The sequence below is a fragment of the Schistocerca americana genome, chromosome 1 (genome assembly GCF_021461395.2).
Source record: "Schistocerca americana isolate TAMUIC-IGC-003095 chromosome 1, iqSchAmer2.1, whole genome shotgun sequence".
Lineage (NCBI taxonomy): Eukaryota > Metazoa > Arthropoda > Insecta > Orthoptera > Acrididae > Schistocerca > Schistocerca americana.
This window is the reverse complement of record NC_060119.1, coordinates 414,152,938-414,167,809: the sequence shown is the minus strand read 5'-3', so window position 1 is coordinate 414,167,809 and position 14,872 is coordinate 414,152,938. Positions and strand designations below refer to the sequence as shown.

Genomic DNA, 14,872 nt, shown 5'->3' with positions numbered 1-14,872 from the left:
GGTTCGAATCCTACCTCGGGTATGGATGTGTGTGATGTCCTTAGGTTAGTTAGGTTTAAGTAGTTCTAAGTTCTAGGGGACTGATGACCACAGATGTTAAGTCCCTTAGTGCTCAGAGCCATTTGAGTTTTGATTTAGTGTGTAAATAATTTAGTCGATGAGTTGTTGCAAGGACTTGATCAGGAAATAGCCACAAGTGAAACAGAGCTTGCTCTGAATTTCAGTTAACGTATTGAATAATGGATAAAAATTATTGGAAAAAAAAAAAAAAAATACGGCCCGTTTTAGTTTCAATACAGCAGGCGATTTGTGTGTATTCAAGCCTGCAGGTTGCTTTGGCCATTGTCATTGGTGCTAAAATCTGAGTTGTTGGGGCTCGTTTTATTCCTCTTCAAAGTTCTAGAATACGCTTCGACCCCTCCGTGGGAACCGTCTTCAGAAATGGTCTTGTGTCCCCGGGTTGCTGAGTTTAGTTAACCGGAGGACGCAAGAAAAATCCTGAAGAAGACTCCAACAGAAAGGTCGAAATGTCGAGTGTTCTAGAAGTAACAATAAATAAATAAACGCCGGTGAGTTGCAGCACAGTGGTTGTTTGTAGTTGTTTATATCGCGACGTGGGCAACGCGAGCGAGGCGCCGCCGGCGCGCTGCCCGCCACCGCCCGCTTCCTAATACGGGCCCGGACACCGCTTGGACGGGACGAGTCCTTTTGTCCTGCGAGATAACCCGAGGCTCCCACGGCCACTGCCGCCTCCCGGTTTGGTCTCCAGCGCGGTCTCAGCGCTCGGTCCCACGGTCCCGCTGCCCGTATACCAAGTTTGGCGCTCCCCTTAATACTGGTCGGCCGCCGCCGTGAGCACTGATTTGCCTAGCGAGCGGCCTAGCTGCCCAAGCGCCGACTCCTCCTAATTTTCCCGCTGCTTTGTCCCCGCCTCGTGACGTCAGCAGCGCCGAGAGTTCTCGGACTCGTCACTGACAGTTGTGTCGTCACCCATTAATCACAGTTTCAATGGTTTCACCTTATCGTGCTTGCCGGTAATCGCCTCGTTTGATTTATGTAACGGTTAATGGAGACCGATATCGGGACGAAGCTTGAAATATTGCACCAAGCTGTAGTTCGGGCAAAGTCTACTTCAAATTAATGGTCATATAAACTTCTCCGTGTTAATGACTAGCCTGTAACGACATGAATACATTATTATGAATAGTTCCCCCGTACACGAAGGCTTCTCTTATAAACGACGTCGGATTCCGCGTCTGAGAAACGTACATCCCTTGTGTGAGAGTTAGTTCATCCTCGAGATCGACGTCGCAACGTGAGGTACGGCGATACCGTGGTGACATTGTGAGACATGACGACGCTATAAGAACGCAAGATGTTCAGGAATACCAGCCTTGGATGTGATTGACTTGGGCGTCCCTTTGGCGTGTGGTATATAGACCGTCCTTGAGGGTCGTGTTGCCCCCACAGGACAATACAGGCTCACAGTATTGCGGACCCAGGCCCTCAGTATGATAAATGACAGCACCGTCCATTGTTGGGTAAGCGGTCTCGAAGGTTAGCAATGGTCAGTGATGGTGGTGTTACGGTTGCAGTTCTTCAGCTAGCGAGTTCCGTGTACGTGTTCAAAGGATAAACCTATCACCAACATGAAGACTGGTTTGAACACCACAGTGCTTTAATAGGTATGTAGGTGGCATGCAAACCCCGACCCATCTGGTGCCTTTTTGTGGTTGGAATGGGTCTGGCAGATCTGCGATCATAGGGAGCAACGCTCCTAAGGCCGAGACGGTGCGGAGTGCGACGAGAGATTTGTGACACAGTATGTAGACAGGAAAGACGATGGGCTGGCTGTACGTGTATCCATAACGATAAGGCCGGCTCGAGAACATTTTTCCACACAAGCGAAATACAGTCTGACGCTCCTCACCCCTTGCAACTCTCCACACAAACGACGTATCATTCGGCGAAGACGACGACGCCCCACCCCTTCCACCCATCGCCGCCGTCTGCCCTCTCCCTACCTCAGATATAAGTTGCCGTTCCTTGGGCTCTTAGCAAGAGCTTTAAGGTCAACGGTAGTATGGGGAAGGTGGAACCATTGGCTACAAACTAGTGTGAAGATCGTTATCTAGGATCGGTTAAAGGTCCAGGCAACAAAAGCGGTCCACTTGGTGTGTGGGCTCTACCGAACTGTGACGATCACAGGAGCCGTCTGTGACGTCGTTCGATGTCATTTGTTATATCTTCTAGATAAGGACTCCAATCACTGAAACAGTACTCTAGTATTGGTCGCTAGAATTTTGTATGCGATTACCCATATAAATTCATTGCCGTTTCCGAGAACCTTTCCTGGAAATCGTCCATTCGCTTTCCCTGCTACTGATTTTACTTGATCAGCCAGTTTTTTTATCATTTCTTACTATTACCCCTAAATAATTGTACTATATCACTACATAGATACCCCGCAATCCATGGCGGAGGGTACCCCAAAGAAATAGTCATTTTCTTTTCTGTTTCACTTGCAAACAGAACGAGGGCAAAAAGGTAGTCTATAAGCTTTCCCATGAGTCCCAATTTCTCGTATCTTGTCTTCTGGTCCTTACGCGCAATGTATGTTGGAGGCAGTTCCGTTCTGCAGTCAGCTTCAAATGCGGTTGTCTGAATTTTCTCAATAGTAAAAAGGTTTTGGATGGCATTGAGCCACAGTCGTGCAATACTTTTTAAAAGAGTAAACCGCCATTTGGCCGTGGATTATTATATTTATCTTTTGTGCTAACCAGATTTCGGCTTTTATGCCATTATCGAGTACAATCCTAAATGTTGTTAGACCATTATTAAGTCATATCTGTTAAGCCGCAAAGCAGGTAAACATCTTAAAGACATGTTAGCCTTGTTTACTGCTTTGGACTGTCTTAACAGATATGACATTTAGCGCTGTATTTGACAGTGGCATAAAAACCGAAATCTGCATAGTACAAAATATAAATGTAATGATACACAGTCACATGGTAGTTTACTCTTTTTAAAAGTTTCTCAGTAGCGTTGTTCGAAAAGAATGTTATCTTCACTTCAGGGATTCCCATTTGAGTTCCCGAAGCATGTCCGTAACACATGCGTGTTGTTCGAACCTACCAGTAACAAATGTAGCAGCCCACTTCTGAATTGCTCCGATGTCTTCCTTCAGTCCGATCTGGTACGGATCTCAAACAGTCGATCAGTGAGTAGGTCACACTAGCGTCCTATGTGCGGTCTCCTTTAAACATGAACCACACTTTACTAGAATTCTCCCAATAAGCCGAAGTCGACCATTCGCTTTCCCAGCAGAGCCCTCAATGCAAGTTCTATTTCATATCGCTTTGCAGCGTTACGCCCAGGTGTTTAAATGACGTGAGTGTGTCAAGCAGGACACTGCTAATGCTGTATTCGAGTACTACTTTTTCTACTCATCCGCATTAACTGCATTGCGCTAATATTCTATCACATATGAGTGGTAAAGCCCCCCCCCCCCCCCCCCCCCTCTGTTTGGTAAGGCCCGGACCGTTTGGGAGTTCCCAAATTCATCGATCCTTTTGTGGCGTTCTCACGAAAGGGCTCGGTCTCCAAGGCCTGTTTGAGTTGTGCTGCATATTCGCTCCGAGGGGATTATATAGCGCTGTTGCGGACAAGCCAAATGCGGCGGACGCTTCCATACTGAGGCCCACATTCCTGGGGCGACGTTCGCAGATATCCCGGTCGTTAAGGAAAAATGGTCACGCTCCGGGGTGGCTGCCATATAGGGCGCCCTTCCGGCGACCACTTCTTGCTGCGGTCGCAGCCGCCGTCGCCGCCTCAATGGCGCGCGGACCCCGTTACCGCCGAGACAATGAGCCCCGCCTTCCTTGTAAGGCCACAAACGCTCCCGTTCCTGTTCGCCATTCATCAGGCCGCACCGGACGCTGGACCAGCAACATGACGTCCGCTCCGGCTGCGCGCCTCCCTATGCTTTTTTTTCGCTCACCTGCCTCTCGGAAAGACAAAGGGCGGTCGGCGCGTGCCGCGTGCGACGGATGCGTCCGCATTTACATTACTAATGCGGCCGCTAGTGGCTGGCGGTAGCTCGCCGCTACGCCATTCATGGCAGCGCCATCGACTCCCAGCTTCAATGGCCGTGCCACCTCGGCGAATGCGTGGTGCGCCGAGCTGTCGGCGCGAACGGACTGCCCGCGTGCCACAGCGTGCGGGGTCAGCCGACACTAGTCGATCAGTGACGGCGTACTCCATCTCCGGTCCGCGGTCAGACTCTTCCTCCTTTTCCAAATACCGGATGTGTCGGAATGGCCATCTGGTTTTAGGTCTATGTCGCATTTATTACACTCAACAGTTTTAAGTAAAATATTGAATGAAAAAGCAACCTTAATAGTTTTGTATGTAAATTGAGCCGGCCGGTGTGGCCGTGCGGTTCTAGGCGCTTCAGTCTGGAACCACGTGGCCGCTACGATCGTAGGTTCGAATCCTGCCTCGGGCATCGATGTGTGTGATGTCCTTAGGTTAGTTAGTTCTTGGGGACTGATGACCTCAGAAGTTAAGTCCCATAGTGCTCAGAGCCATTTGAACCATTTTATGTAAATTGAAAGTAGGGGCAGAAAAGTAATGAAAGGCACCCTTATGTCAGCTGCATCACGACTACATGCGGAAACAGCGGTGACGAGCGAGAATGTGTGCCGCACCGGGATTCGAACCCAGGATCTCCTGCTTACTAGGCAGTTGCGTAAACCACTGCGCCACCCGGACACGGTGTTTATCTCAACTGCGCGGGATTTCCTACATACCTCGCAGCCGACCAACATTACCACCTAGCGTGTTCATATAAATGTTCGCCTCGACGGGCATCGAATGCACCACCTATAGTACGAATGCACAGTTACGGTCGACCTCCGACTGGAATCCAAAATTAGCGAGCATGGGTGGTATGGAAAGGGACTGCGGATAGGTGGCGCTGGGTGGGAGTGTGGGTTGGTCGGGAGGTGTGCCATGTTAGTCCACGGAGTTGCGATAAACACTGTGTCCGGGTAGTGCAGTGGTTACCGCAGCTGCCTAGTACGCATGAGATCCTAGGTTCGAATCCCGGTCTGGCACACATTTTCGCTCGTCGCCGCTGATTCGGCGTAAATTCCCGATGCAGGTGACATCAGTAGTCCCTTCGCCTTCCTATCCTTTCCTCCTCCTTCCCCGCACCACCACCACCACCCCCACCCCGCCTTCAGTTTACGTGTAATGTATCACAGCTGCGGATTTCGTGTGATATCTGATCTTTCGGACATGTCCGAAAGAACAGACACCACGCATTCATATAACGAAACAGCTTTTCTTACACGTGTTCAGTGTGAGCACCATTCGTAACACGGCTCCCATTGAGTCAATAGGCGAGTCTTCCCAAGCCTTGGCCAATGTGTGAAGTCACTGTGGCAGCAACTGCTTCAGTTTTCTTTCGTAAGGGGGAATTACGTAAAATTGGTCGAACATGTTAAATCTTTTTGCCACCAGATAGTTCTGTACAATGTTAAAAATATCTGCTCCGATTACGACTCTATCCTTGTTTGCAATGTTATATTTCTGCCATCAGGGAAGACATCTGTGGAGTATAGAAAGCTTTGTGCTCATTTACGATGTGCTTTATTACGATTTATTAAAGAAACGCATACATGGTGGAACAAAAAACGTGAACGAAGGCTTAAATAACCTTCTTTAGAAGGGATACCCGAAGATTCTGCTCATCTGTTGTTAAAAGTTCCTCATATGATGCTTGTATGGTATTCAGTTATGGTAACAATGAAAGAATCGGGCTCCTTCTGAAACTAGGATTTGGCGCAGATTGTTTCACTGAAAATCTGTTGAAGGAGACTGATGATGTGCGTACTGCTAGTTCTGAAACGTTAGTGAGGGGTATTGCCAAAAGGGCATGCCAGAAGGATCAGACTTGTTGAAAAGAGCTACATGAAGGCCAAAAGGACCTAATGTATGGTTTTGGCCAACACTAAGGCACCTGTTTCTGGCATAAAGGATAATAAAACCTTCTTTCTTCACTACATGTTACTTTAGTTTTTCGGTGTACGAGAAACATTTTCTGCCGAACCACTGCAGATAAGAAGGTGGAATTTGCTGCAGACTTTTTACACATGATGACACAACTTCTTGCGGTACAAAACTTTTCAAAGTGCGTTACTGCCAAATTTATTTCAATTTTTGTGAAATAATAATTGCTATGTATCATACACACAAATTAAAAAAAAAAATTATTCCGAGTGTTCTAAGACTGATACTGAGAAACTGGTAAATAGATGTTTTTACCTAATTACTAAGAATAACCTACTTGGTTCAAGAATCATGAAAGAAGGTTGTATACCTGCAAGAATCCTGGAGATACAAAAGGTATCAGATAGATTACATAATGGTAAGACAGCGATTTAGGAACCGGGTTTTAAATTGTAAGACATTTCCAGGGGCAGATGTGGATTCTGACCACAATCTATTGGTTATGAACTGCAGATTTAAACTGAAGAAACTGCAAAAACGCGGGAATTTAAGGAGAGGGGACCTGGATAAACTGAAAGAACCAGAGGTTGTACAGAGTTTCAGGGAGAGCATAAGGGAACAATTGACAGGAATGGGGGAAAGAAATGCAGTAGAAGAAGAATGGGTAGCTCTGAGGGATGAAGTAGTGAAGGCAGCAGAGGATCAAGTACGTAAAAAGACGAAGGCTAATAGAAATCCTTGGGTAACAGAAGAAATATTGAATTTAGTTGATGAAAGGAGAAAATATAAAAATGCAGTAAATGAAGCAGGCAAAAAGGAATACAAACGTCTCAAAAATGAGATCGACAGGAAGTGCAAAATGGCTAAGCAGGGATGGCTAGAGGACAAATGTAAGGATGTAGAGGCTTGTCTCACTAGGGGTAAGATAGATACTGCCTACAGGAAAATTAGAGAGACCTTTGGAGAGAAGAGAACCACTTGTATGAATATCAATAGCTCAGATGGCAACCCACTTCTAAGCAAAGAAAAGAAGGCAGAAAGGTGGAAGGAGTATATAGAGGGTTTATACAAGGGCGATGTACTTGAGGACAGTATTATGGAAATGGAAGAGGATGTAGATGAAGATGAAATGGGAGATAAGATACTGCGTGAAGAGTTTGACAGAGCACTGAAAGACCTGAGTCGAAACAAGGCCCCGGGAGTAGACAACATTCCATTAGAACTACTGATGGCCTTGGGAGAGCCAGTCATGACAAGACTCTACCATCTTGTGAGCAAGATGTATGAGACAGGCGAAATACCCACAGACTTCTAGAAGAATATAATAATTCCAATCCCAAAGAAAGCAGGTGTTGACAGATGTGAAAATTACCGAACTATCAGTTTAATAAGTCACAGCTGCAAAATACTAACGCGAATTCTTTACAGACGAATGGAAAAACTGGTAGAAGCGGACCTCGGGGAAGATCAGTTTGGATTCCGTACAAATGTTGGAACACGTGAGGCGATACTAACCATACGACTTATCTTAGAAGAAAGATTAAGAAAAGGCAAACCTACGTTTCTAGCATTTGTAGACTTAGAGAAAGCTTTTGACAACGTTAACTGGAATACTCTTTTTCAAATTCTGAAGGTGGCAGGGGTAAAATACAGGGAGCGAAAGGCTATTTACAATTTGTACAGAAACCAGATGGCAGTTATAAGAGTCGAGGGGCATGAAAGGGAAGCAGTGGTTGGGAAAGGAGTGAGACGGGGTTGTAGCCTCTCCCCGATGTTATTCAATCTGTATATTGAGCAAGCAGTAAAGGGAACAAAAGAAAAATTCGGAGTAGGTATTAAAATCCATGGAGAAGAAGTAAAAACTTTGAGGTTCGCCGATGACATTGTAATTCTGTCAGATACAGCAAAGGACTTGGAAGAGCAGTTGAACGGAATGGACCGTGTCTTGAAAGGAGGATATAAGATGAACATCAACAAAAGCAAAACGAGGATAATGGAATGTAGTCAAATTAAATCGGGTGATGCTGAGGGGATTAGATTAGGAAATGAGACACTTAATGTAGTAAAGGAGTTTTGCTATTTGGGGAGTAAAATAACTGATGATGGTCGAAGTAGAGAGGATATAAAATGTAGACTGGCAATGGCAAGGAAAGCGTTTCTCAAGAAGAGAAATTTGTTAACATCGAGTATAGATTTAAGTGTCAGGAAGTCGTTTCTGAAAGTATTTGTATGGAGTGTAGCCATGTATGGAAGTGAAACATGGACGATAACTAGTATGGACAAGAAGAGAATAGAAGCTTTCGAAATGTGGTGCTACAGAAGAATGCTGAAGATAAGGTGGGTAGATCACGTAACTAATGAGGAGGTATTGAATAGGATTGGGGAGAAGAGAAGCTTGTGGCACAAGTTGACTAGAAGAAGGGATCGGTTGGTAGGACGTGTTTTGAGGCATCAAGGGATCACAAATTTAGCGTTGGAGGGCAGCGTGAAGGGTAAAAATCGTAGAGGGAGACCAAGAGATGAATACACTAAGCAGATTCAGAAGGATGTAGGTTGCAGTAGGTACTGCGAAATGAAGATGCTTGCACAGGATAGAGTAGCATGGAGAGCTGCATCAAACCAGTCTCAGGACTGAAGACCACAACAGCAACAACCTACCATATTTTGAAAGTGATCAGTATACTAACCTTTGAGAAAATTTTCCTCGTAGTATGTGTTCTAGAAGTATCCAGCAAAATCCTGATCAACTTACTTGACAAAATAGTTGAAAGAAGTCCAGATTGTAGCCAATAACATAATGAGTCTACAATATTTGGTTCAATTGGCTCTCAAACAGTAAAAGATACATTAGCTTATATGACCCATGTACAGTCCCGGAAAATGAAAAACGAACACATTGACACAAGTGAATAAGACACGCCATACTTGCACTGTACACTACGAGAGGGCGGTGCGTGAAATGATCAAACGCGCAACGCTGCGGACGCACCAGGTACCGTGTTATTAGTTGTGGATGTTGCTAGCTGCGCCTCGGTTGGTCACCACCAGAGCCAGTGGCAGCCAGTTTGCTATGGCATACGGAGTTCCGTCTATGTCTGCAACACTGTTACCATGCAGAGAGAGCGTGTACGTGAACCGTCCGTGCAATTGACGGAGTTTGAGCGAGGGCGTACAGTCAGCCTGCGGGAGGCCGGATGCACGTACAGCAGAATTGAGCAACATATGGAGCGTGAGGTCTCCACAGCGCATCGATGTTGTCGCCAGTGGTCAGCAGAAGGTGCACAGGACCGTCGACCTGGGTCCGGACAGCAGCGACGTACAGATTCACACCAAGACCGTCGTATCCTACCAAGTGCTGTACTGGACCATACCGTTACTTCATAACAACTTAGGGACACCGTTGCTTCAGGGATATCAGCGAGAACCATTCGGAAGCGTCTCCATGAAGCAGAGCGACGGTCCTGCGTACCGTCAGGGCGTCTTCCGCTCACGCCGCACCATCGTTCATCCTGCCTCCAATAATATCGCGGTTGGCGTTTATGGAAGGACGAGTGGAGACGTGTCGTCTTCAGTGACCAGAGTCGCTTCTGTCTTGGTGCCAATGATTGTGTACGCATGTGTGGCGTAGTGAACTTGAGCGCCAAAATCAGGAGTGTATACGACAGAGGCACAACATCGATGCGCTGTGGAGACCTCACGCTCCATATGTTGCTCAATTCTGCTGTACGTGCACCCGGCGTCATGTTGTGGTCGTGCTCCTCTGGTGATCGTCGAGGGAACAATGAACAGTGCACGATACATTCAAACCATCATCCAATCCATCGTGCTACCGTTCACGGACCAGCAAGATGATGTGGTTTTCCAACAGGACAGTGCATTTCCACGTGTATCCCGTGCCACCTAATGTACTCTTGAAGGTGTAGTCAACTACCCTGGCCAGCACGATCCCCGGCTCTGTCCCCCATTGGGCATGTGTGGGACCGGATGGAACGTCATCTTGCGCGGTCTGCGCGTCCGGCTCGAACTCTGGCCCAACTGAGACACCGGTGAAAAGTGCATGGCAGGCCATTCCGCAGGACTACATTCAGCTCCTATACGATTGTCTCCACGGGAAAATTGCAGCCTGCATTGTTGCAAAAGGAGGGTATACACGGTACTAGCGCTGACATTGTGCACGCTCTGTTGACTGTACTCACGTAAGTATGACTCTGTGTGTGCGATCATGTGTTGTGTACGTCCTCAAGAATGTGTCAATAAGCGGAGGCACATGCACATGTACCTCTATGGACTCCCAAAACTTAAAACTGCTAGGCGTCAGATCAGCTGCACGTTAAGGCCATGCGAAACAAGCTCTGTCATTCTGTTCCTTGCGGCCAATCCATCCGTTTGGTACAACGTTTGTTTAACCTGTAACGTAATGAGTTATCACTGCGAGGTGGACCACCAGCTTGCTGCCATATAAAGTTCTGTGGTTCAGCTTCTTCCAGTGAGGAAACAGCCATACTTCTACCTTATAAAGATAAGATGCACTGGTTACAATTCTTTCACCGAAAAAGAAAGACCCATAAACTTTCCGCCGGGAAGCCAGAAACATTCAATTTGGGGTGTCTCGTTGAAACTGTACCATCTCGTGGGGATTTGTTGATCCCATAATGCGCACATTGTGTGTTGACGTTTCTACTTAGTCGAAATGTCGATTCATCACTAAAGACGACCCCATCCATAAAATGTGTATCGACATGCAGCAAAATTTCGTTTGCAAAATTGAAAAGTAAAACGTACGTACGCTCTAGTTTGTAGGCTTTAGAGCTTGTAACAACTGCAACGATAAGGACGTAATTGTAAGCATCTTCTTAAAAGTCTCCGTACAGACGTCACTGGAACTGCTATTTCGCGAGTGGTCTCTCCCGAACTGATTTCTTGCGGCTAAGTGTGAAAGACCTTCTCACTCGTTCAACGCGTTCTGCAGTCACTCTCGGTCATCCCGTACTCTTCCCTTTGCAAAGACAGCCGGTGTCTTCAAGCTGGTGATACCATCTACGGATGTCGTTATCAGGATAACAATGGAACTTAATACGGAACGCACTTTGCTATGTAACAACAGATTTAGTCCTTGCAAACTGCAGAACATAAAAGCCACTTCTCGCCATATTCTCCACAAGGACTTTCCAACGGAAGACAAAGGGAACATTGCATGCGCATGTGCACAGGCACACAAACAAAACTGACTTACTCTTTCATTTGATGTATTATTCATAACTCTAGGTTGGCTGTGATAAATGCTACAAAGCCTTAAAACCCCGATGTTCATTTTGAAACACTCGGTAAAGAAACTGATATGAATAAGCAAACAGCCCCATTGTTAGGAAACTGCTATTTAGTTTGTAATATAAAATTAATACTAGTGTCAGACGCGCACACTAGAATTTCGTAAGGCCACGCTTTGCTTTATTCACAATACCCAACGGCTACGTTCTCCTGACCTACGTAAATTTTAAACTCCCCGATCGCTATGGTTTTATACGGTGCAGAGACCTGGATATCTCGAAAAGGAATATTATCTTTTTTCGAAAAAGAAATAATATTTTTAAAAGAAATAAACTTTGGAGGCACTGCTCATAATTGCTTATCGTGGTGATTACAGTGTGAGAATTGGGAAGATAGGGTGAGAAGCGACGTGCTGGAAAAGTTGGGGAGAACGGATACCTCTTAGCCGGCACGAGGAAAAATAAAGAAAAAATGGCTCAGACACATCTTGAGGCACCAATGTCTGCCCCAGCAATGAATTAGGGGGTGGTACAGGGGGAGATTAGAGATTGGATCACATCCAGCAAACAGTTGAGAACATCGGTTGCAAGTGATACTCTGAGTGAAGAGGTTGGCGCAGGAGAGGAATTCGTGGCTGGCCGCATCAATCCAGTCAGAAGACTGATGACTCAGACAAAAAAGGGAAGGAGAGGAAGAGAAAAACTCCAACTAACGGACAGTGTTAGGGAGAAAAGCGATAAATACCTGATACAGGAAATAAAATCACAAGAGACGGATACGTGGTCAACTGCCATGCCTCGAGGCATACCAACTACTGACGAGGGCGATCGCCACTCCTAAAAGTTAACTCCTGCCTACGAGCGACTGGATATTAATTGTTCTCCGCAAATCGGCAGTATCCGATAATTATCTAAAACTCGGCTAATAATTTAATGGTATTTTAATAAAACAGCCACATAATTCGTAAAGATGATTTTAGTTCCTAGAGAACACAAATGGCGCGTTTCTATCCGTTTTTCGTCCGTGCACTTACACAACCAGAGCAGAAATAAGAAATTTCTTCTTTATCTAATTTTATGGTATGTTCGGAATGTTGACATCCATGAAAACCAATAGAAATATCTTTACCATGTCAGAATGGAGTCATTAGCTTGCTAGAATCTTTAGAAGGTGGTGTTCCAAGCAGTTTTGTGTTTAATGCAAAACATAGCTAATCGTACAGTTCTTTATCCATTAATATTGTCTTTCGATGTTATCTGTTTTTGATAAAAAAACACCCTTTTTTTTACATTCAGTTTTCCTCAGATCTGTAAGCTCTGCTTTGTGCAGGCCCTTTCATATTATTTACGCTATTAAATACGTGCACAGTATCTATGCTCGTAACGTTGGCAACGAAAAGACTGCTACGCAGGGAGCATCGTTTCTATTTCATTGGGAACAACAAAAAGTCGCGTTGGGCGTATTGTTGAGGATTCATTTTTAGAACTGGGATAGGTCAGTAGCGAATTTCTGGCATAGCAGCCAAGAATAGAATTTTTACGTCACCGAGTACGAAGCAGCTACGCGACATTGCCTGTATCATTGACTACAAATAACGTCGTGTAGGTGCGGCTTGGCATGTTTTTCTGTAGCCATTAATGTATGTGCTTGGCAGTTCTCTCACTGACGTCAGTCGATGAGAGAGCTCTGTTACTGCAATCTGTCACTCAGGGCAAATGAACAGGTAGTTTATTTCTGAATCTCTTAGTGTCCTCGATTTTTTTTTTTTTTTGAGGAGGAATGGTTAAATAGAATATCTTGTGTCGAAATATCTTACGTGAATTAAAGGCACAGTCAGATTACAACTGCAAGCGTAACCCTTTATCGGGCCCGGAAACAATCCCTATGTTAGGTCGAGGTATCTTGTTCTATCCAGGGAGTTCCGAGTATAACGGTTCTCCGTCTGTCGTAACACTTTGTGTTCTACCAGATAAAACATGTGCATGTGCTAGACTAGTTATTATTCATTATTAGAATTGATCGTTCCGTAAAATTTTACCACAACAAAAATTAATACGGTACTCTATTTCTCCATGTATCACCTTTATATGCCGATTCTGGGAAGTCAAATTATGAATCTAAGACGACTTTTAAGTATCATGTGCTCGTCTTTGCGAGATCATTGAACTAAAAATACCGAAATCGCACGATAAGTAGATATCGACCGCTGGGTCGGAAAATGTGCACATTCGATACATGGAACTAGCTCTCCATACAGCCAACCGGATTTGGTCCGTTGTGACCATTTCAAGTTTCCTAATCGTAAAAAATTGTCTTGGAGAAGATACGTTTTCGGCAGACTCGAAGATTATCTGCAAATTAATGTTATACAGAGTTGGATATATATCTTAAAAGTGAAGTAAAAGAAAAATAGTTTCACTGGAACAGATGTATTGAGTTTAATGAACGTAATGTTAAAAACAATTTTTGGTTTGGCAAGAAAGTCAGTTTTTTGCGAATCTCGTCAATCCATCACCGTATACCGAATATGTTGCTCACTGTTGCTCTGTTTCCTAGGCAGTGTACAATGAATCAGGAACGTTTCACTAATTTTGAAGCCGAATGACGTGATGGCCTATTCCATGAAGTTTCAGCATTGCAGCCGGATAAAGCTGACTTTTTGCCACGATATTTCGACTGGCAACCATTCAGCCATCTTCAGGTTAGTGTTTTGCATTGGAGATTGCTAGTTCACGTTGATACCTTGATACCAAAAATGCAGGAGTCTCATGATTGCTTCACAGTTTCATTAGTGAGTGTGCGGTACTGTGATGTCACTCAGACAGAGAAAACAATTGGGAAGACCAAAGGTCAAGTTGTTTCACGTGTCCTGCGTGGCAAGAAGTCGACGTATTCCGGCTGCAATCCCGAGATTTCATGGAATGCTCTTTACGCCCTGAAAATTTCAAGAATTACGACATGATGGCGGCGTTGAAGGCCAACAGAAATCTTGCGAAATTCACCATTTGGAAACTTGGTCACGTATTTCTATTTTTTCTGTGACATTACGCAAGAGGCTTACTGCTGCCAAATTTTGAACTTTTATGGGCGGAAAATTATGGGTAATGAGACCCTTTAATACAAAGCAGTAAAGCCGTGCGGGGTAGCCATGCGATCTTAGGCGTCTTCGCGCGGCTCCCCCCGTCGGAGGCATGGGTGTGTGAGTTGTCCTTAGCGAAACTTAGTTTAAGTTAGTGTGTAATCCTAGGGACCGATGACCGCGGCAGTTTGGTTTCATAGTCCTTACTACCAGTTTCCAAGTACAAAGCAGTAGCGCCGCTCGTCAAAGGTATTCCTAAGCTACTAATGGTTTGCTCTTGTATGCTTCGCGGCAGTTTACGAATCTCATAATAGTGAATCGACGACATGATCGGTAATGCTTGCACGTACGAATGAATCACCGAATGAAATCTGAAATACGTGGGAACGTCCCATGGAGTCGACATTGATTTGGAAGCCAACTGAGTCACGCACGGCGATGATGCTACTGCTGGTGTTTCCAGCAGGTACCAGCCGCCGCCAGTGGCTGGCGCCGGGAGACGGAGTAGCG

At 45.3% G+C, this 14,872-nt stretch overlaps 1 protein-coding gene and 1 non-coding gene across 3 annotated transcripts in view; one reads left to right on the top strand and one right to left on the bottom strand.

Annotated features, from left to right (window-relative positions):
* The window catches only part of LOC124602126 (flocculation protein FLO11), a 616,796-nt gene that overhangs the window by 540,204 nt on the left and 61,720 nt on the right, over window positions 1-14,872 (top strand). The gene's annotated exons all lie outside the window — the stretch shown is intronic.
* On the bottom strand, window positions 4,700-4,773 carry Trnat-agu. The gene has a single exon. It is a non-coding gene; the product is annotated as a tRNA-Thr (tRNA).